The sequence below is a fragment of the Oncorhynchus kisutch genome, linkage group LG30, assembly GCF_002021735.2.
Source record: "Oncorhynchus kisutch isolate 150728-3 linkage group LG30, Okis_V2, whole genome shotgun sequence".
Classification (NCBI taxonomy): Eukaryota; Metazoa; Chordata; class Actinopteri; order Salmoniformes; family Salmonidae; genus Oncorhynchus; species Oncorhynchus kisutch.
Genome location: NC_034203.2, coordinates 13,123,209 through 13,144,852, shown reverse-complemented (window position 1 = coordinate 13,144,852; position 21,644 = coordinate 13,123,209). Strand labels below are relative to the sequence as shown.

Genomic DNA, 21,644 nt, shown 5'->3' with positions numbered 1-21,644 from the left:
CCTGAGTGTTGCTGACCTCGAAGCAAGCATAGAATGTATTTAGCTCGTCTGGTAGGCTCGTGTCACTGGGCAGCTCGTGGCTGAGCTTCCCATTGTAGTCTGTAATTGTTTGCAGGCCCTGCCACATCCTACGAGCGTTGGAGCCAGTGTAGTACGATAGCAGGATTTCTTATAAGCTTCCGGGTTAGAGTCCCACACCTTGAAAGCGGCAGCTCTACCCTTTAGCTCAGTGCGAATGTTCCCTGTAATCCATGGCTTCTGGTTGGGGTATGTACGTACAATCATTGTGGGGACTACATCCTCGATGCACTTATTGACAAAGCCAGTGACTGATGTGGTGTACTCCACATTGCCATCGGAAGAATCCTGGAACATATTCCAGTCTGTGCTAGCAAAACAGTCCTTTAGTTTAGCATCTGCTTCATCTGACCACTTTTTTATAGACAGTCACTGGTGCTTCCTGCTTTAACTTTTGCTTGTAAGCAGGAATCAAGAGGATAGAATTATGGTCAGATTTGCCAAATGGAGGGCGAGGGAGAGCTTTGTACACATCTCTGTGTGTGGAGTAAAGGTGATCTAGAATTTTTTTCCCTCTGGTTGCGCTTTTAACATGCTGATAGAAATTAGGTAAAACTGATTTAAGTTTCCCTGCATTAAAGTCCCCGGCCACTAGGAGCGCTGCCTTTGGGTGAGCGGTTTCTTGTTTGCTTATTTCCTTATACAGCTGACTCAGTGCGGTCTTAGCGCCAGCGTCCGTCTGTGGTGGTAAATAAACAGACACGAACAACCATCTGATCATTTATCACCCCAGTGTTAATCTGCAAAATTGTAATTATTCGCCTACCTCCTCATGCCTTTTTGCACACAATGTATATAGACTCCCCTTTTTTTTCTACTGTGTTATTGACTTGTTAATTGTTTACTCCATGTGTAACTCTGTGTTGTCTGTTCACACTGCTATGCTTTATCTTGGCCAGGTCGCAGTTGCACATGAGAACTTGTTCTCAACTAGCCTACCTGGTTAAATAAAGGTGAAAAAAAACACACAAAAAAACAGCTCTGGACATTCCTGCAGTCAGCATGCCAATTGCACACTCTCTCAAACTTGAGACATCTGTGGCATTGTGTTGTGTGACAAAACTGCAGATTTTAGAGTGGCTTTATATTGTCCCCAGCACAAGGTGCACCTGTGTAATGATCATGCTGTTGAATCAGCTTCTAGATATGCCACACCTGTCAGGTGGATGGATTATCTTGGTCACTAAACGCTCACTAACACGGATGTAAACAAATTTGTACACAAAATGTGAAATAAAGAAGCTTTTTGTGCATATGGAAAATTTCTGGGATCTTTTATTTCAGCTCATGCAACATGGGACCAATACGTTACATGTAGCATTTATATTTTTGTTCAGTGTAATGTCAAAATGCTCTGAGAAGAACAACATTGGCAAGTCAATTCAAGCAAAGTCAGTATGCGGTAATAATGTATTGGGCCTATAGCCTACTGTGCAAACCTCATTGCTACAGAATGTTTTTTTAACAAGTTAATGTTGCATTGGCTTATGTTTTTTCAAGTAATGTTTAATAGATCCTGCCTTGCTTTTGGACTCAGAAAGTGATCTTGACTCAGAAAAGGTTGGTGACTACTGATCTAGAGGGACTCTCCCATTACCATTACAAGGCCAAAAGGCCCTGCAGTCATTTGTTGACTTATATCCCAACAATAAATAATACCGTATGTGTGGTACTTCTTTTCAGTATATGGGTCAGTATACTTCCGCTTCAGATATGGTATGTTATGAAATTGCAATGTAGTAATAATAGTTTGTGCGCAAGTTGTAATCTTACGCCACGGCACAAAATTATATACACATGCATGACTGAACACTGCATGTGAGAGTGAATAACACAAGCAGGGCACAGGCGTACAGAGAATTGACAAATGTAGGGCACATCAAAGGTAAAAGACATATTTGACTTAACGTGAGACACATACACATGTTGTGAATACATCCAGGAAATAGCATTCTGTCGTTATAGGTTCATGTACTCTATAACACTTTAGGGGGAAAAACATGCAGTCACACACAAGACACAGACATGGATGCAAGTAAACCTGCACACACACACCTTTACCCCATGGCCCAGGCACCCTGCGGTTTTCACACACACACGCTCACTCACTCACACACACACACACACACACACACACACACACACACACACACACACACACACACACACACACACACACACACACACACACACACACACACCCATGGCCCAGGCACCCTGCTGTTTTCTGTTAGGCACTGTGCTTTCTTGCTGATGATGCGTGATGTGCGCCTGCTCGCCTGTTATACGGTGGTTTGATCTCCGATATCTCCTGCTGGGTCCTTTCCCACCTTTCCCCATTCTTGTTAACTAGGTCATACTAGACTGTGTCCCAAATGGCACCCTATTCCCTACATAGTGCACTACTTTTGACAAGGGCCGTTAGAAAAGTGGTGCACTACATAGGGAATAGGGTGCCATTTGGGACGCACAGTAGCACAACCCTCCACCTCTCCTCTACCCAGGGATACACTACAACTCTCCACCTATCCTGTCAGAAATGGATGATCTTTGTGCTAGTAGTAATTTAGAGTTGTTGAGGATAAACATGCCATGAGCAGCAACTTTGCACTAATGTTTCCACACCCAATTTGTATGCACAACCAATTAAGCAAGATTTCTCCATAGACTAGTGCTCTGAAATCCGAGAAACTCAAGGAAATTTAACGGTGTTCATACTCGCTCCAGCAAGAGATATACCAACTAATACGTGTATTGCAGAGATATCAAAAGGAGCCCACTCATAGAGCTCAGTCACTTTCCCTATACTAAACACAACAGATCCACATGGCCCTACTGTGTTCATCTGAGCCAATTATCCAGCCATACTAGGGGGAAAACCTAGTGTTTCCATAAGTGCTGGCCCGTCGGCTAAATAGACAATAACAGAGTCATTGTAAGCTGGTTACTTTTTCCACTTCATAAATGAACTAGGTTTCTTTTCATTTAGACGTTTCAATTCGCTAGTCAGAAAAATCCGTAGTCTTCTCCCGCTAGAATGAACGATGTGCACCTTACATTGATCTATTGGTAGGACAGGCACCTGTCAGTCACAAAGCGAATGATGACAGGGAGACTGCTGGTTTGTACAGTTTTTCAATCTGCTTTCTGTTCCACCTCTTGGTACCGGTGTTATTTTTGTGCCCTGTGGTTGGCTGAAGTCAAATCCATTTATGGAGGAGAGCATGATGCTTCTTCCTCATCTCCTGTGAGTGAATTTACACGTCCTATGTAATGTAACTGGTAACGATGAGTTGAAATCCACTTAATTATTGTTTTGTGGCACGTGCATACTGGTAGGCTGCTACTGCTTTTTGCCGATTATCTGCAGATAAATTATGAAAACATTCGACGGTGTTGAATCCTCACTGCAGGATCAATAGGAAGTGAAGAGAATGCCTCAGTCTGGTCCAAAATACGATAAAAGACAACAGATTTGCATTTGTATTTATTAAGGATCCCCATTAGCTGCTGCCAATGTCCAAACAGGATTAAGGCAATTACATCAACCAACATGTACTGCTTTATTTAACATCATACAACACATTATTACACCACTACTCTACTACTACATAATTACAATACAAAATGTATAATTCCATAATATTTCAACATTACAATGTACGTCTGTGTAGTGTGTTTAGAATATGTTTGCATATGCGTGTGCGTGCCTGTCCTTGTTGTTCCATAAGGTGTAGTTTTATCTGATTTTTAAATCTGATTTTACTGCTTGCTTGAGTTACTTGATGTGGAATAGAGTTCCATGTAGTCATGGCTCTATGTAGTACTGTGTGTTTCCCAGAGTCTGTTCTGGACTTGGGGACTGTGAAGAGACCCCTGGTGGCATGTCTCGTTGGGTATGCATGGGTGTGCTAGCCGTTTGAACAGACAGATCGGTGCTTTCAACAAGTCAATACCTCTCAAAAAGACAAGCAGTGATGCAGTCAATCGCTTCTCTATTTGGAGCCAGGAGAGATTGACATGCATGTTATTGATGTTAGCTCTCCGTGTACATTTAAGGGCCAGAGGTGCTGCTCTGTTCTGGGCCAATTGTAATTTTACTGTGTCCCTCCGTGGCAATTGACCATATGACTGGACAGTAGTCCAGGTGCAATAAAACTAGGACCTGTAGTACTTGTTTTGTTGATAGTGAAGCTACCGTTGCATCAATATGTTTTGACCATGACAGTTTACAATCCAGGGTGACATGAAGCAGTTGCTCAATTTCCACATTACTCATTACAAGATTTAGTTGAGGTTTAGGGTTTAGTTAATGATTTGTCCCAAATACAATGGTTTTAGTTTTAGAAATATTTAGGACTAGCTTATTACTTGCCACCCATTCTAAAACTGACTGTAGCTCTTTGTTAAGTATTGTTGTGATTTAACTTGCTGTGGTAGCGGACGTGTATAATGTTGAGTCATCAGCATACATAGACACACACAGGTCATTAGTAAACAGCTGCCCTGGGGTGTGCCCGACACTACCTGGATTATGTTGAAGAGAATTCTATTAAAGAACACCCTCTGTGTTCGGTTAGATCAATAAATCAATAAATCAATAACATATATGTTTTTTCAGCAGTCAAAAGTCTAGCAAAAGTTTTTATTATCAATTTCTTGATTGAACGCCATTGAACACCATTTATTGATTGAACACTCACCTTCAACAACATAGTGTTCTTCAAGCTCATCACTAAGCTCGGGGCCCTTTGTCTGAACCGCGCCCTGTGCAACCTGGCCTGGACTTCCTGACGGGCCGACGCCAGGTGGTGAAGATAGGCAACAACACTCCCGCCAAGCTGATCCTCAACACAGTGCCCCAAAAGGGTGCATGCTCAGCCCCCTACTTCCTCTCCCTGTTCAAGATCATCACTAAGCTCGGGGCCCTGGGTCTGAAGCCCGACCTATGCAACTATCCTGGACTTCCTGACTGGCCGACCCCAGGTGGTAAAGGTAGGCAACAACACCTCCGCCACGATGATCCTCGCCATGGGGGCCCCACAAAGGTGCGTGCTCAGCCCCCTCCTGTACACCCATGACTGCGTGGCCAGACACGTCTCCAACTCAATCATCAAGTTTACTGATGACACAACAGTGCCTGATCCCCAACATGCTTCAATCATGTTTCAAGTGTTATTAGTCGTATGTACAGGATACACATGGTATACACTGTCCAACGAAATGCTTACTTGCAGGTTCCTTCTCGACAATGCAACAACAATAAGAAATAAGAAAATAAAAATATGAACATAAAGTAAATGGCTGAGTAGAATAGAATAGACATTTTAGCATAAGTATAATATAGGAAGGCACAATTTATAGTACAATATTTACACAAGGAGGGATTGGAGGGCAAGTGTTTAAATTGTGCAGTATGAGCAAATCGAGTCTGGTAGCAGTCGTTGTAATTTGTGTGTAGCATGAATGCATATACTCTATGTGTGTGTGCACCACAGGTGGATTTGCGGGGCTCCTACCTACTTGCATTCTACGCGTTGCGCGACACAGAGTCGTCGGGGTTCGTTCTGCTGACATTGAATTCTGAACTACGGGCTCTCAGCAAGGTATGGATTTCTCAGTTCATCCAGGTTTTTTGGTTGGGGTATGTCCAGATTGTTATTGTGGGTAAATCATCATCAACGCATTTCCTAATGAAGCCCTTGACTGACGATGTATATTCCTCAATGTCGATGGATGAATCCTGGGTTGAGGAATCTTTGAGCATATTCCAATCAGTATTTTCAAAAACAGTCCTGCAAGCATCGAGTCTGCCTCCTATGTCCAGCGCCTCACTATTCTCTGTATTGATGGCTCCCTCTTGAGTTGCTGCTTGTAGGCATGGAGAAGGAACAGAGAGACGCTATCTGATTGGCCGAAGTGAGGGTGGGGGATGGCGTTTTACACATCACGGCTGTTTGCGTACACATGGTCCAGCACGTTGTTTCCATTCGTTGTGGCAGTTTACATGTTGGTGATACTTTGGAATCATTTGTTTACAATTTGCTTGGTTAAAATCTCCCACGGCAATCAAGACTGCTTCCAGGTGAGACAATTCTTGCTGGTTAATGTGCTTATATAGTTCACTAAGTGCGGCCTTGATGTGTGCTTGTAGGGGTATGTACACAGCTGTGATAATAACACAAGTGAATTCCCTCGACATATAGTGGGGTCGGTATTGTAGCATCAGAAACTCCATGTCAGGTGAACAGGAGCTCGAGACGTTTTTCAACTTCGGTACACAAGGAATTGTTGACGAGGAAGCATACACCTTCCACCATACCCTAATCAGAAGCCACCATACGATCCATACGCAAAATTACAAAGCACAGTCGAGTGAATTGTATGTAAGCCATGTGTCTGTATAAACAAAGATACAACATTCCCTGATATCCTTCTGTAATTGAAGCCTTACTCGAGTTCACAAAGTTTATTTTCCCAGCAATTGGATATTAGTCATCAGGATACAAGGAATCATACCACAGGAGGTTGGTGGCACCTTAATTGGGGAGGACGGGCTCGTGGTAATGGCTGGAGCATTATGACTGGAATGGTGTCAAATACAAACACATGGTTTGATAACATTCCATTTACTCCGCTCGATACATTATTATGAGCCGTCCGCCCCGCGACAGCAGCCTCCACTGAATCATACCTGTAAGTTTATTCATGGGTGCCTGACTTTGTATCTGGCGGGGGGGTCTGAGGGTCCTCCCCCTGAAAATTTAGCATTTTTAAAACCATTTCCTGTGATTCTATATTTTTTCTCAACAGGGAATCAATGTTTACTTGAGAGAACACAAAAGATTTTATTAGGTTTTTGCCACAATACATTAAATTGAAGTGTAGACTAGAATTAGATTTTGCTACAATAAATTCAATTAAAATAGTAGACTAGACTAGTTTTTCTGACTTGACTACTAATCTACAGCCTTCCTCTAAGTCCCACCCACAGTGATTGACAGGTCTGAAACCCTAACAACTCTGTGACTCAAAAACACCCTGCCCCCTCCCCTGACAGTCCCACCCACAGTGATTGATTGAAAGTACAAACTGTTAAATGGATAGTTCACCCAAATTACAAAATTACATTGCTTTCCTTACCCTAAGTGTCCACAGCAGCAGAGCCAATAAAATACATTCAGTGTAATCGGAAAGTATTCAGACCCCTTGACTTTTTCCACATTTTGTTACATTACGGCCTTATTCTAAAATGTATTAAATCATCAATCTACATGCAAAACCCCATAATGACAAAGCAACAACTGTTTTAAATGTACAAATAAAAAACTGAAATACCTTATTTACATAAGTATTCAGACCCTTTGCTATGAGACTCAAAATTGAGCTCCGGTGCATCCTGTTTCCATTGATCATCCTTGAGATGTTTCTACAACTTGATTGGAATCCACCTGTGGTAAATTCAATTGATTGGACATGATTTAGAAAGGCACACACCTGTCTATATGAGGTCCGACAGTCGACCAAGCCATGATAATTGAAGAAATTGTCCAGCTCCGAGACAGGGGAAAGGGTACCAAAAAATGTCTGCAGCATTGAAGGTCCCGAAGAACACCTCCATCATTTTTAAATGGAAGAACTTTGGAACCGCCAAGAATATTCCTAGAGCTGGCCGCCCAGCCAAACCGAGTAATCAGGCAAGGGCCTTATTCAGGGTGGTGACCAAGAACCAGATGATTACTCTGACAGAGCACCAGAATTCCTCTGTGCAGATGGGAGAACTTTCCAGAAGGACAACCGTCTCTGCAGCACTCCACCAATCAGGCCTTTATGGTAGTGACCAGACAGAAGACACACCTCAGTAAATGGCACATGACAGCCTGCTTGGAGTTTACCAAAAGGCACCTAAATTACTTTCAGACCATGAGCAACAAGATTCTCTGGTCTGATGAAAACAAGATTGGCCTCTTTGGCCTGAATGCCAAGTGTCAAGTCTGGAGGAAACCTGGAACCATCCCTACGATGAAGCATGGCGGTGGCAGCATCATGCTGTGGGGATGTTATTCAGCGGCAGACTAGACAGGATCGAGGGAAAGATGAATGGTGCAAAGGACAGAGAGATCCTTGATGAAAACCTGCTCCAGAGCACTCAGACTGGGACAAAGGATCAACTTCCAACAGGAAAACGACCCTAAGCACACTGCCAAGACAACGCAGGAGTGGCTTTGGGACAAGTCTCTGAAAATCCTTGAGTGGCCCAGCCAGAGCCCGGACTTGAACCCGAACGAACAACTTTGACCTGACAATAGCTGTATAGCAACGCTACCCATCCAACCTGACAGAGCTTGAGAGGATCTGCAGAGAAGAATGGGAGAAACTCTGCCAAGCTTGTAGTGTCATACCCAAGAAGACTCGAGGCTGTGATCGCTGCTTCAACAAAGTACTGAGTAAAGGGTCTGAATACTTATGTAAATGCATTATTTCTGGGGGGGGGGGGTTGTTTCATAAATGTGCAAAAAAAATCTAAAAACAGTTTTTGCTTGTCATTATGGGGTATTGTGTGTATATTGATGAGGGGGGGGGAAAAAACAATTTAATCATTTTTAGAATAAGGCTATAAAGTAACAAAATGTGGAAAAAGTCAAGGGGTCTGAATACTTTCCGAATGCACTGTCATTTGACAAACAAACATTATTGTGGCAATTCATATATTGCAGTAAAACTGTAAATATGACTTTCATCTCAAAAGGTCACAGGTTAAATGTTAAAAAAAGGTTATCTTACTTTAAAAAATAGTCCTGATCATATAGGCCTAGACAATAGACAATATCCGAAACACTGAATTCATACATTTTCAGCAATTTTAATTGTAAAGTAATGTCTTTTTACTCAATACCACAATCTTGGAGGTAAATTTGTTAAAGTATTCAAATTAGCTGTGTATTTCAAGGCATTCGAATGTACCAGAGGCCACAAAAATAGAGCTTGTTCTGCAATGTTTTCCCCCCGAACCTCTTAAGCCCAGAACTCCCTGGTTGGTTACTTTTGTTATTTGGCTGGCTACTCCATGTACTTACAGAAAACAGAACTGAGCCATGACCATTGATTTTCCAGGTTTTCCACCCAGATCTACAGTAGATAGTTAAACACGGATCAATCTATGACAGTCTTAAGATTAATCATTGGGAGGAAATGGTAACACAGGCCTTAGATCAGTGCTTAGAGGAAATGTCATCCTACATCTTGTGGCTATCCCTGGTGCCTCTTTTTTTAAAGATGGTGAGAGAAAAGGGTCACACACAGGGTTGTATTCACTACCCAGCAAACAGGGGACGTCCGAAGGACATTCTGCAAAGTTCCCATTAGGTCCCTTTAAGGGTTTTGGCAAGACTTTATCCAACTCACGTTCTGGTAATGTTCCAGGAATATTAAAACATATCGATAACCTCGGGACCAGAAGAGGATGTTCAGTATAGGTCCCGGTTTGGTCACAGTATAACAAGTTATTATGATGTCCATTACATGCTGACCTCACCGCCCGCGTTGTGTGTGCCAAAAGTTGTCATGATTTTGTTTCATGGTCATCTGGAGGTTTGTGTAGTTCCCACATTTACCCAGCGACGTCCACAAGGACGTTTTTAGGACGTTCTTGGGCATTGTATTATGGTCCCCTGGAGATTTTGTCTAGTTCCCGGTATGTTCCAGGGGCATCCCAGAGGATGTTATTAGGACAGTCTTGGAATGTGATGTCATAGTCCCCTACAGATTGTCATCGTCTTTTCTATTCCCTGAAATCTTACCAAGGTACGTTCAAGACCAGCATTTCCCACTTACACAATATCATGCAAAATGAGTTATGTAGGCAAATTTACTTGGACCAGAATAAGTCATTTCTTTTCTTTCACTTTGAAAATGTGGAGGACGTTGTGTAGATCAGTAAGGGGAAAAAAATCTAACCTAAACACTTTTTAGGTCTAAGGCAGCAAAATGTGAAGACTGTGCAAGATGATGTGTAGACTTTCACCTTGGACTGTATAGAGTTCAAACATGTTACATGTTAAACGTATGTACATGTGACCACATAGAAGGCCTTATCATGAAGAGTTAATGTAGCAAGCATATAATAAGCATGTAATACATACTGTTGGAATCGGCAAAACTTTGAACGCTATGGTATTGGTTCTAATAAAAAAGTATTAGCCGTGACCAATTAATTATTATCCGGGGAAGTGTGTAGTGCTATCTTAGAAACTAGTTCATGGAAGGTGTGTATTATAGTGAAGAAATCTATAATAACTGTTGATATGGCGACAAACAGACCCGTTTCTCCCTGTAAGATAGAGCTAGCAGATTTTAGTACAAGTATGGAGGCGCTAAAAGAAGCGCACAAGAATTCTACCAATTCGACTGGAATATGGGAAAAATGTTGCAAATTAGATCAAATTGGACTACATTTTCCTGCTGACGGAGAATTCAAAAAATTCAGGGAGGCAATTATGACTTGGCATAAAAACATACAACCAGAATCAAAAGCACAATATACCAGCGTTTTGATGTCAGCATTCTATCAACAGAAAATGCATCACAATAAACCCGGACTGAGTAGTAGTACGCTGCCACAGAAGGAATGGGAACGGGAGTGTATTGATAGAATTTGCACTTCTGCTTTGATGGCAGGTTTTAACCCTGTGATCAAACCGGTAATTGCTGGGTAGTATATTTAATTCAAGACGATGTTTTGAGAGTGGAATATAACTCCGCTTAACTCGCAGACGGGCGAGGGGTTAATAGGGCCATTGAGAAAATCACCACCTATAGTTTCAATGGCCAAGATAAGACAAAAAAACGTAGCGGAAAAGCATCAAAGCGTAGGGAGACTGAGTCCTGTTTTAGGAGTGGGGCTATTGGTCATTGAAAAAGGGACTGTAAAGTGGGTATGGAGCGTGTATTCGGAGCAAATGCTGCCAGGCAAGCGTTGGCATCATTTTCAAAAGCGCAAAAACAAATCCTCCGGAAAGTAGAAGGAATGGAACTTTCACCGAATCTGAACAGAAAACATTGTAGCGCGATGGTTACGCAAAAATGAAGAGGGCCAAGAGGAATGCTACCGTACCTTAGGGAGGTACAGGCGACATAAACGGTGTTGCATAACACGGCTTCCATTACAATGGGTCAAAAAGTTGATTTGTATGTTACACACGCAGTAGCAACCATAGTGAACATCACATGAAAATGTACAATTTCAGGAGATTGGTGCTTTGAAACCTGCGTCGTTAATGCTGTTGTCTGGGGAGGGTGAATCGCATACATGTGACCCAGATCAGATTACTCCAAAACCTAGGCCTGATTTGCAAGAGACAGCATTGGAATCGGGAAAAATATTGTATACAGATGGCTCTAGTTACATGAACACTGAAGGGAAGAGAGTAACATAACCGGGTACGCTGTGTGTGGTATGCATTTGGAGTAGTTCATGATTTCGGTACATTGTGGTCACAACGGGGCATGTTAACAGTGACAGGAACACCATTAAAAATGGTCTGGAGGTAGAGGCATTATCAGAAGCATGTCAGTTACCCAGTAAATTAACAGTGGTGAAATGTGAAGCTCATACTAGTCGTACAGTTAGAATCGCCATAAGGAATCGTAAAGCAGACAGAATGGCTGCCTTGGTGAGAGAAAGTGTTAGAAAACCACATGTAAAAATTGCAGATTCCTTACGATGACAAATTGGCTAAATTTGGGTTGTATTTTGGGTTGAATAATCAAGGCGAAATGCCAGGGGAATAGATTCTAAAGGTAAAATATTTCAATTATATGGCCAAGCACTCCTTGCAAATGCAGAAGGCCTTAGGGTTAAATCAGACATTTTATGTGGTTTTATTTTTAAATAAATGTACATTTGATGTCTCATTCTGGAATGGAATTCTAGAATGGACAAAAGAGTGGAGGGGTCACGAGGAATAGGTATAGGGGTTACCTAACCTAAAATGAACTGGGATCATGAGGAATAGGTATAGGGGTTACCTAACCTAAAATGAACTGGGATCATGAGGAATAGGTATAGGGCTTACCTAACCTAAAATGAACTGGGATCATGAGGAATAGGTATAGGGCTTACCTAACCTAAAATGAACTGGGATCATGAGGAATAGGTATAGGGGTTACCTAACCTAAAATGAACTGGGATCATGAGGAATAGGTATAGGGCTTACCTAAGCTAAAATGAACTGGGATCATGAGGAATAGGTATAGGGGTTACCTAAGCTAAAATGAACTGGGATCATGAGGAATAGGTATAGGGGTTACCTAACCTAAAATGAACTGGGATCATGAGGAATAGGTATAGGGCTTACCTAACCTAAAATGAACTGGGATCATGAGGAATAGGTATAGGGGTTACCTAAGCTAAAATGAACTGGGATCATGAGGAATAGGTATAGGGGTTACCTAACCTAAAATGAACTGGGATCATGAGGAATAGGTATAGGGCTTACCTAACCTAAAATGAACTGGGATCATGAGGAATAGGTATAGGGCTTACCTAACCTAAAATGAACTGGGATCATGAGGAATAGTTATAGGGGTTACCTAACCTAAAATGAACTGGGATCATGAGGAATAGGTATAGGGGTTACCTAACCTAAAATGAACTGGGATCATGAGGAATAGGTATAGGGGTTACCTAACCTAAAATGAACTGGGATCATGAGGAATAGGTATAGGGCTTACCTAACCTAAAATGAACTGGGATCATGAGGAATAGGTATAGGGCTTACCTAACCTAAAATGAACTGGGATCATGAGGAATAGTTATAGGGGTTACCTAACCTAAAATGAACTGGGATCATGATTAATAGGTATAGGGGTTACCTAACCTAAAATGAACTGGGATCATGAGGAATAGGTATAGGGGTTACCTAACCTAAAATGAACTGGGATCATGAGGAATAGGTATAGGGCTTACCTAACCTAAAATGAACTGGGATCATGAGGAATAGGTATAGGGGTTACCTAACCTAAAATGAACTGGGATCATGAGGAATAGGTATAGGGGTTACCTAACCTAAAATGAACTGGGATCATGAGGAATAGGTATAGGGCTTACCTAACCTAAAATGAACTGGGATCATGAGGAATAGGTATAGGGCTTACCTAACCTAAAATGAACTGGGATCATGAGGAATAGTTATAGGGGTTACCTAACCTAAAATGAACTGGGATCATGATTAATAGGTATAGGGGTTACCTAACCTAAAATGAACTGGGATCATGAGGAATAGGTATAGGGGTTACCTAACCTAAAATGAACTGGGATCATGAGGAATAGGTATAGGGCTTACCTAACCTAAAATGAACTGGGATCATGAGGAATAGGTATAGGGGTTACCTAACCTAAAATGAACTGGGATCATGAGGAATAGGTATAGGGGTTACCTAACCTAAAATGAACTGGGATCATGAGGAATAGGTATAGGGCTTACCTAACCTAAAATGAACTGGGATCATGAGGAATAGGTATAGGGCTTACCTAACCTAAAATGAACTGGGATCATGAGGAATAGGTATAGGGGTTACCTAACCTAAAATGAACTGGGATCATGAGGAATAGGTATAGGGGTTACCTAAGCTAAAATGAACTGGGATCATGAGGAATAGGTATAGGGCTTACCTAACCTAAAATGAACTGGGATCATGAGGAATAGGTATAGGGGTTACCTAACCTAAAATGAACTGGGATCATGAGGAATAGGTATAGGGCTTACCTAACCTAAAATGAACTGTGATCATGAGGAATAGGTATAGGGGTTACCTAACCTAAAATTAACTGTGATCATGAGGAATAGGTATAGGGATTACCTAACCTAAAATGAACTGGGATCATGAGGAATAGGTATAGGGCTTACCTAACCTAAAATGAACTGGGATCATGAGGAATAGGTATAGGGGTTACCTAACCTAAAATGAACTGGGATCATGAGGAATAGGTATAGGGCTTACCTAACCTAAAATGAACTGGGATCATGAGGAATAGGTATAGGGCTTACCTAACCTAAAATGAACTGGGATCATGAGGAATAGTTATAGGGGTTACCTAACCTAAAAATGAACTGGGATCATGAGGAATAGGTATAGGGGTTACCTAACCTAAAATGAACTGGGATCATGAGGAATAGGTATAGGGGTTACCTAACCTAAAATGAACTGGGATCATGAGGAATAGGTATAGGGGTTACCTAACCTAAAATGAACTGGGATCATGAGGAATAGGTATAGGGCTTACCTAACCTAAAATGAACTGGGATCATGAGGAATAGGTATAGGGCTTACCTAACCTAAAATGAACTGGGATCATGAGGAATAGGTATAGGGCTTACCTAACCTAAAATGAACTGTGATCATGAGGAATAGGTATAGGGGTTACCTAACCTAAAATTAACTGTGATCATGAGGAATAGGTATAGGGATTACCTAACCTAAAATGAACTGGGATCATGAGGAATAGGTATAGGGCTTACCTAACCTAAAATGAACTGGGATCATGAGGAATAGGTATAGGGGTTACCTAACCTAAAATGAACTGGGATCATGAGGAATAGGTATAGGGCTTACCTAACCTAAAATGAACTGGGATCATGAGGAATAGGTATAGGGCTTACCTAACCTAAAATGAACTGGGATCATGAGGAATAGTTATAGGGGTTACCTAACCTAAAAATGAACTGGGATCATGAGGAATAGGTATAGGGGTTACCTAACCTAAAATGAACTGGGATCATGAGGAATAGGTATAGGGGTTACCTAACCTAAAATGAACTGGGATCATGAGGAATAGGTATAGGGGTTACCTAACCTAAAATGAACTGGGATCATGAGGAATAGGTATAGGGCTTACCTAACCTAAAATGAACTGGGATCATGAGGAATAGGTATAGGGCTTACCTAACCTAAAATGAACTGGGATCATGAGGAATAGTTATAGGGGTTACCTAACCTAAAATGAACTGGGATCATGAGGAATAGGTATAGGGGTTACCTAACCTAAAATGAACTGGGATCATGAGGAATAGGTATAGGGGTTACCTAACCTAAAATGAACTGGGATCATGAGGAATAGGTATAGGGCTTACCTAACCTAAAATGAACTGGGATCATGAGGAATAGGTATAGGGGTTACCTAACCTAAAATGAACTGGGATCATGAGGAATAGGTATAGGGGTTACCTAACCTAAAATGAACTGGGATCATGAGGAATAGGTATAGGGCTTACCTAACCTAAAATGAACTGGGATCATGAGGAATAGGTATAGGGGTTACCTAACCTAAAATGAACTGGGATCATGAGGAATAGGTATAGGGGTTACCTAACCTAAAATGAACTGGGATCATGAGGAATAGGTATAGGGGTTACCTAACCTAAAATGAACTGGGATCATGAGGAATAGGTATAGGGCTTACCTAACCTAAAATGAACTGGGATCATGAGGAATAGGTATAAGGGTTACCTAACCTAAAATGAACTGGGATCATGAGGAATAGGTATAGGGGTTACCTAAGCTAAAATGAACTGGGATCATGAGGAATAGGTATAGGGCTTACCTAAGCTAAATGAACTGGGATCATGAGGAATAGGTATAGGGCTTACCTAAGCTAAAATGAACTGGGATCATGAGGAATAGGTATAGGGGTTACCTAAGCTAAAATGAACTGGGATCATGAGGAATAGGTATAGGGGTTACCTAACCTAAAATGAACTGGGATCATGAGGAATAGGTATAGGGGTTACCTAACCTAAAATGAACTGGGATCATGAGGAATAGGTATAGGGCTTACCTAACCTAAAATGAACTGTGATCATGAGGAATAGGTATAGGGGTTACCTAACCTAAAATTAACTGGGATCATGAGGAATAGGTACAGGGATTACCTAACCTAAAATGAACTGGGATCATGAGGAATAGGTATAGGGGTTACCTAAGCTAAAATGAACTGGGATCATGAGGAATAGGTATAGGGGTTACCTAACCTAAAATGAACTGGGATCATGAGGAATAGGTATAGGGCTTACCTAACCTAAAATGAACTGGGATCATGAGGAATAGGTATAGGGCTTACCTAACCTAAAATGAACTGGGATCATGAGGAATAGTTATAGGGGTTACCTAACCTAAAATGAACTGGGATCATGAGGAATAGGTATAGGGGTTACCTAACCTAAAATGAACTGGGATCATGAGGAATAGGTATAGGGGTTACCTAACCTAAAATGAACTGGGATCATGAGGAATAGGTATAGGGGTTACCTAACCTAAAATGAACTGGGATCATGAGGAATAGGTATAGGGCTTACCTAACCTAAAATGAACTGGGATCATGAGGAATAGGTATAGGGCTTACCTAACCTAAAATGAACTGGGATCATGAGGAATAGTTATAGGGGTTACCTAACCTAAAATGAACTGGGATCATGAGGAATAGGTATAGGGGTTACCTAACCTAAAATGAACTGGGATCATGAGGAATAGGTATAGGGGTTACCTAACCTAAAATGAACTGGGATCATGAGGAATAGGTATAGGGGTTACCTAACCTAAAATGAACTGGGATCATGAGGAATAGGTATAGGGGTTACCTAACCTAAAATGAACTGGGATCATGAGGAATAGGTATAGGGCTTACCTAACCTAAAATGAACTGGGATCATGAGGAATAGGTATAGGGGTTACCTAACCTAAAATGAACTGGGATCATGAGGAATAGGTATAGGGGTTACCTAACCTAAAATGAACTGGGATCATGAGGAATAGGTATAGGGGTTACCTAACCTAAAATGAACTGGGATCATGAGGAATAGGTATAGGGCTTACCTAACCTCAAATGAACTGGGATCATGAGGAATAGGTATAGGGGTTACCTAACCTAAAATGAACTGGGATCATGAGGAATAGGTATAGGGGTTACCTAAGCTAAAATGAACTGGGATCATGAGGAATAGGTATAGGGGTTACCTAAGCTAAAATGAACTGGGATCATGAGGAATAGGTATAGGGCTTACCTAAGCTAAAATGAACTGGGATCATGAGGAATAGGTATAGGGGTTACCTAAGCTAAAATGAACTGGGATCATGAGGAATAGGTATAGGGGTTACCTAACCTAAAATGAACTGGGATCATGAGGAATAGGTATAGCGCTTACCTAACCTAAAATGAACTGGGATCATGAGGAATAGGTATAGGGGTTACCTAACCTAAAATGAACTGGGATCATGAGGAATAGGTATAGGGCTTACCTAACCTAAAATGAACTGGGATCATGAGGAATAGGTATAGGGGTTACCTAACCTAAAATGAACTGGGATCATGAGGAATAGGTATAGGGGTTACCTAACCTAAAATGAACTGGGATCATGAGGAATAGGTATAGGGGTTACCTAACCTAAAATGAACTGGGATCATGAGGAATAGGTATAGGGCTTACCTAACCTAAAATGAACTGGGATCATGAGGAATAGGTATAGGGGTTACCTAACCTAAAATGAACTGGGATCATGAGGAATAGGTATAGGGGTTACCTAAGCTAAAATGAACTGGGATCATGAGGAATAGGTATAGGGGTTACCTAAGCTAAAATGAACTGGGATCATGAGGAATAGGTATAGGGCTTACCTAAGCTAAAATGAACTGGGATCATGAGGAATAGGTATAGGGGTTACCTAAGCTAAAATGAACTGGGATCATGAGGAATAGGTATAGGGGTTACCTAACCTAAAATGAACTGGGATCATGAGGAATAGGTATAGGGCTTACCTAACCTAAAATGAACTGGGATCATGAGGAATAGGTATAGGGGTTACCTAACCTAAAATGAACTGGGATCATGAGGAATAGGTATAGGGCTTACCTAACCTAAAATGAACTGTGATCATGAGGAATAGGTATAGGGGTTACCTAACCTAAAATTAACTGGGATCATGAGGAATAGGTATAGGGATTACCTAACCTAAAATGAACTGGGATCATGAGGAATAGGTATAGGGGTTACCTAAGCTAAAATGAACTGGGATCATGAGGAATAGGTATAGGGGTTACCTAACCTAAAATGAACTGGGATCATGAGGAATAGGTATAGAGCTTACCTAACCTAAAATGAACTGGGATCATGAGGAATAGGTATAGGGCTTACCTAACCTAAAATGAACTGGGATCATGAGGAATAGTTATAGGGGTTACCTAACCTAAAATGAACTGGGATCATGAGGAATAGGTATAGGGGTTACCTAACCTAAAATTAACTGGGATCATGAGGAATAGGTATAGGGGTTACCTAACCTAAAATGAACTGGGATCATGAGGAATAGGTATAGGGGTTACCTAACCTAAAATGAACTGGGATCATGAGGAATAGGTATAGGGCTTACCTAACCTAAAATGAACTGGGATCATGAGGAATAGGTATAGGGCTTACCTAACCTAAAATGAACTGGGATCATGAGGAATAGTTATAGGGGTTACCTAACCTAAAATGAACTGGGATCATGAGGAATAGTTATAGGGGTTACCTAACCTAAAATGAACTGGGATCATGAGGAATAGGTATAGGGGTTACCTAACCTAAAATGAACTGGGATCATGAGGAATAGGTATAGGGGTTACCTAACCTAAAATGAACTGGGATCATGAGGAATAGGTTTGCAGGAGGATGGAAATGTTTTGAATAGGTATTTAAATGGTTTCCAAAGGAAAGGGAAAGGAAGGGAGAGGAAACATTTTAATGGTGTAGAAATCCCTGTACACAAATAAAATCCTAATGAGAAATGATCACCCTCATTAGAAATTGACGGAATAATTTCATTATAAAATTCATGAGAAACACCATTCTCTATCCAAATTGTATCATTACTTTAGGAAATTATTATTATTTCCGTAGGGAGTTACAACTCTTTATAAGTCTAAGTTGATTAGTTATTCGAATTTGTTCATGTTTGATTTAACATGTTTTTGTTTAATCACGTGTATGAAAGGAGAAAATGACCAGTTCCCTGAGGTCCTGGTCTTTGGGTACTTATACAGTGGTACTGTGTTCAGGCTGCATATAGAAAGGCAAATAGGGATGACAGTTACTTCAAATGGATTGTGATATATGTATTGCTGATTTCAAGTTGTGTTTTTGTTTTGATACAAATATCACCAGATTGGGATCCGGGAGTGGGAATACGCCCTGCTAACTATTTAGACTCAAGAATGCATTGAGATACTGATCTTTCTTTACCAGGCCAATCATGATAGGAAAACAGGGACAGGGGGGGGGGGCTGTATTGAGAAGAGTTATGACCCGTAATAAAAGGTTGTTTATAAATGTATGTTCTAGCAGGGATGATCTGTGCTAAGTTGGTCAACTGGAATTGGAGCCCTAGACTCAAAGTCAGCACTGAGGTCAGTCAATCTAAATATGGGTTGGAGAATTTATCAAACGTTTCAGTTGTGATTGGGATACTTATCTCTTGAGTGTCATCCTGAGGGGAGGTGGTTTGTTTGGGGGGGAATCACTGGATGAAAGCTTGGGACAACCATGAACATTTGAACTGTTTTTACCCTGCATTCAAAATTGTTACGTTACATCGCATCAATGAGTTGTGCTAAGCTATTAAACATGTACTTTGTGTTAGTATGTTTATAACTGTAGAAAATGCATTAGGAGTATAGTGTGTTATGGGTTAGATGTAATGATGGAGGAGTATCATTCCCCGGAGACTGTATATTGTTACAGAAGACCGCTCATGGAAGATGGAGAGCAGCTAACTGTACACAATATGGGGATTTAGTTGAACATTACACATACCTAGATCGTGGTAACAGTAGAAGAGATAGTGGTGGCATTTCAGACACTATGGTAAAGCTTTCAGGACACCTGAGACTCAGACTTTTGTTAGTTTGGATATTATTCCCAACTCATTCATTTTTCTCCAATTTCTAACAGCCGGTGAACATTTGACAGATTACATGCAGGAGGTGTTCTCACGGCAGGCGCTGTAGGGACAGTAACTGAAGGAGCTGTAGGGACAGTAACTGAAGGAGCTGTAGGGACAGTAACTGAAGGAGCAGTATTAGTAGCGAAGGATGCTATATTGATAGCATGGAATTGGGCTACTGCACAAATGAGGGTATTGTGAGACTATTGTCATGGGCCATGTTGGAAGTAGCAATGGTTACTAAGTAGCAATGGTTACTTTCGTGGCATTGTTGGGATATCAGTTTATGATGACTCATGTCACATGGATTAGTAACTGGTAACAGGGGGGCCGATGGGAGGACAGTGGATGTGGTTATTCAAATATCACATATGATGTTGCCAGGAAATGACCCATGTGCTGCAGTGTGTATATCCTCAGGTGGAAGCAGAGGTATAACCAAGGGCACGGGCTGAATACTGGAGAATGAGTGTACATCAAGAGACACCAGGCGGGGGTGTTGGGACAGCGTTGGTTTGGGACCCACACTGCTCCATACAGTACCTGCAGCGGTAAAGATCGTCATGTCTCTCCTTGGGGGGGTGCATAGTTCTCACGTGAAGTGAGTACCAGCTGCATGATGGGTAGGTGAAAACACCATGACTGAGGAAGCGGAGCGAGAGAGAGATTCCACTGTAAGACATACAGATGTGTGGGGTCTGGGAGCTACTATAAACATCATAGTTGGGGTTAGCTGCTTTACTGGTTAATGCATCATTATGATAAAGGATAGAGGGGTCATTGTACTCTGAACAAAAATGTTGAAGGCATTGATGTGAAAGCAGATACAGTGCTGAATTACCTCAAGACAATGTAATGTTGATTAGGGATACGCGCTTGCATATCAGGTGACGTGCCTATCAGTTGATATGGAGGAGATGGGGAACAAAGTGAAAATGACATGACTTGGGAACACCTCTCGGAACCTGGGGCCGAAAGGGGAAGACTGGGTGTGAGCATGAGGAAGCTTTTTTAGAGCTTTCATTTTTGTGGAACTCAGCAGGAAAGTATCTGGGAGGCATAGAGTCAGGTGAAGAGAGAGTGGGAATTGTCAGGGTCTCAGACTTTGGTTTTCATTTATATATAATTATGCATAGCTTATCACATTGTTTATACTGTTATGTTTTGTGTGTCTTTTTGTTGCTTTCCAAGTCTTGTGCTATTACTCTCTTAGGAACCAGAAGGGGGAAGTGGAGAAACCAAAGCCACTCCATCTGACATATAACAAGACAGCGTGATTCAGCTGGAATGGCATTTTGCTATGTGATGATAGATGGGAATTAAAATTGTGTGATCAGGTACAGGTGAATGTTGTTCATTGTTTGTTCCATTTGTTAGATTGTGTAATTACATTTTTATAATCATTTGTTTTTGTTTTTGTGTAAATTCATGTTTTATTATCATGGTTTATCCATTTATAAGTAATTTCGAAGTTTATGTAAATTGAACATTAGGACGCTATTGTTCAAGAGGAAGGACTGTTGGAATCGGCTAAAGGTTGAACATTGAGATATTAAATAAACGATAGAGAAGAAGCCTTGAATAGAAAGAGTGAA

At 41.2% G+C, this 21,644-nt stretch overlaps 1 protein-coding gene across 1 annotated transcript in view; it reads right to left on the bottom strand.

Moving 5' to 3' along the window:
• LOC109875125 (phospholipid phosphatase-related protein type 5-like) overlaps positions 1-21,644 on the bottom strand; it is a 63,952-nt gene that overhangs the window by 9,934 nt on the left and 32,374 nt on the right. The gene's annotated exons all lie outside the window — the stretch shown is intronic.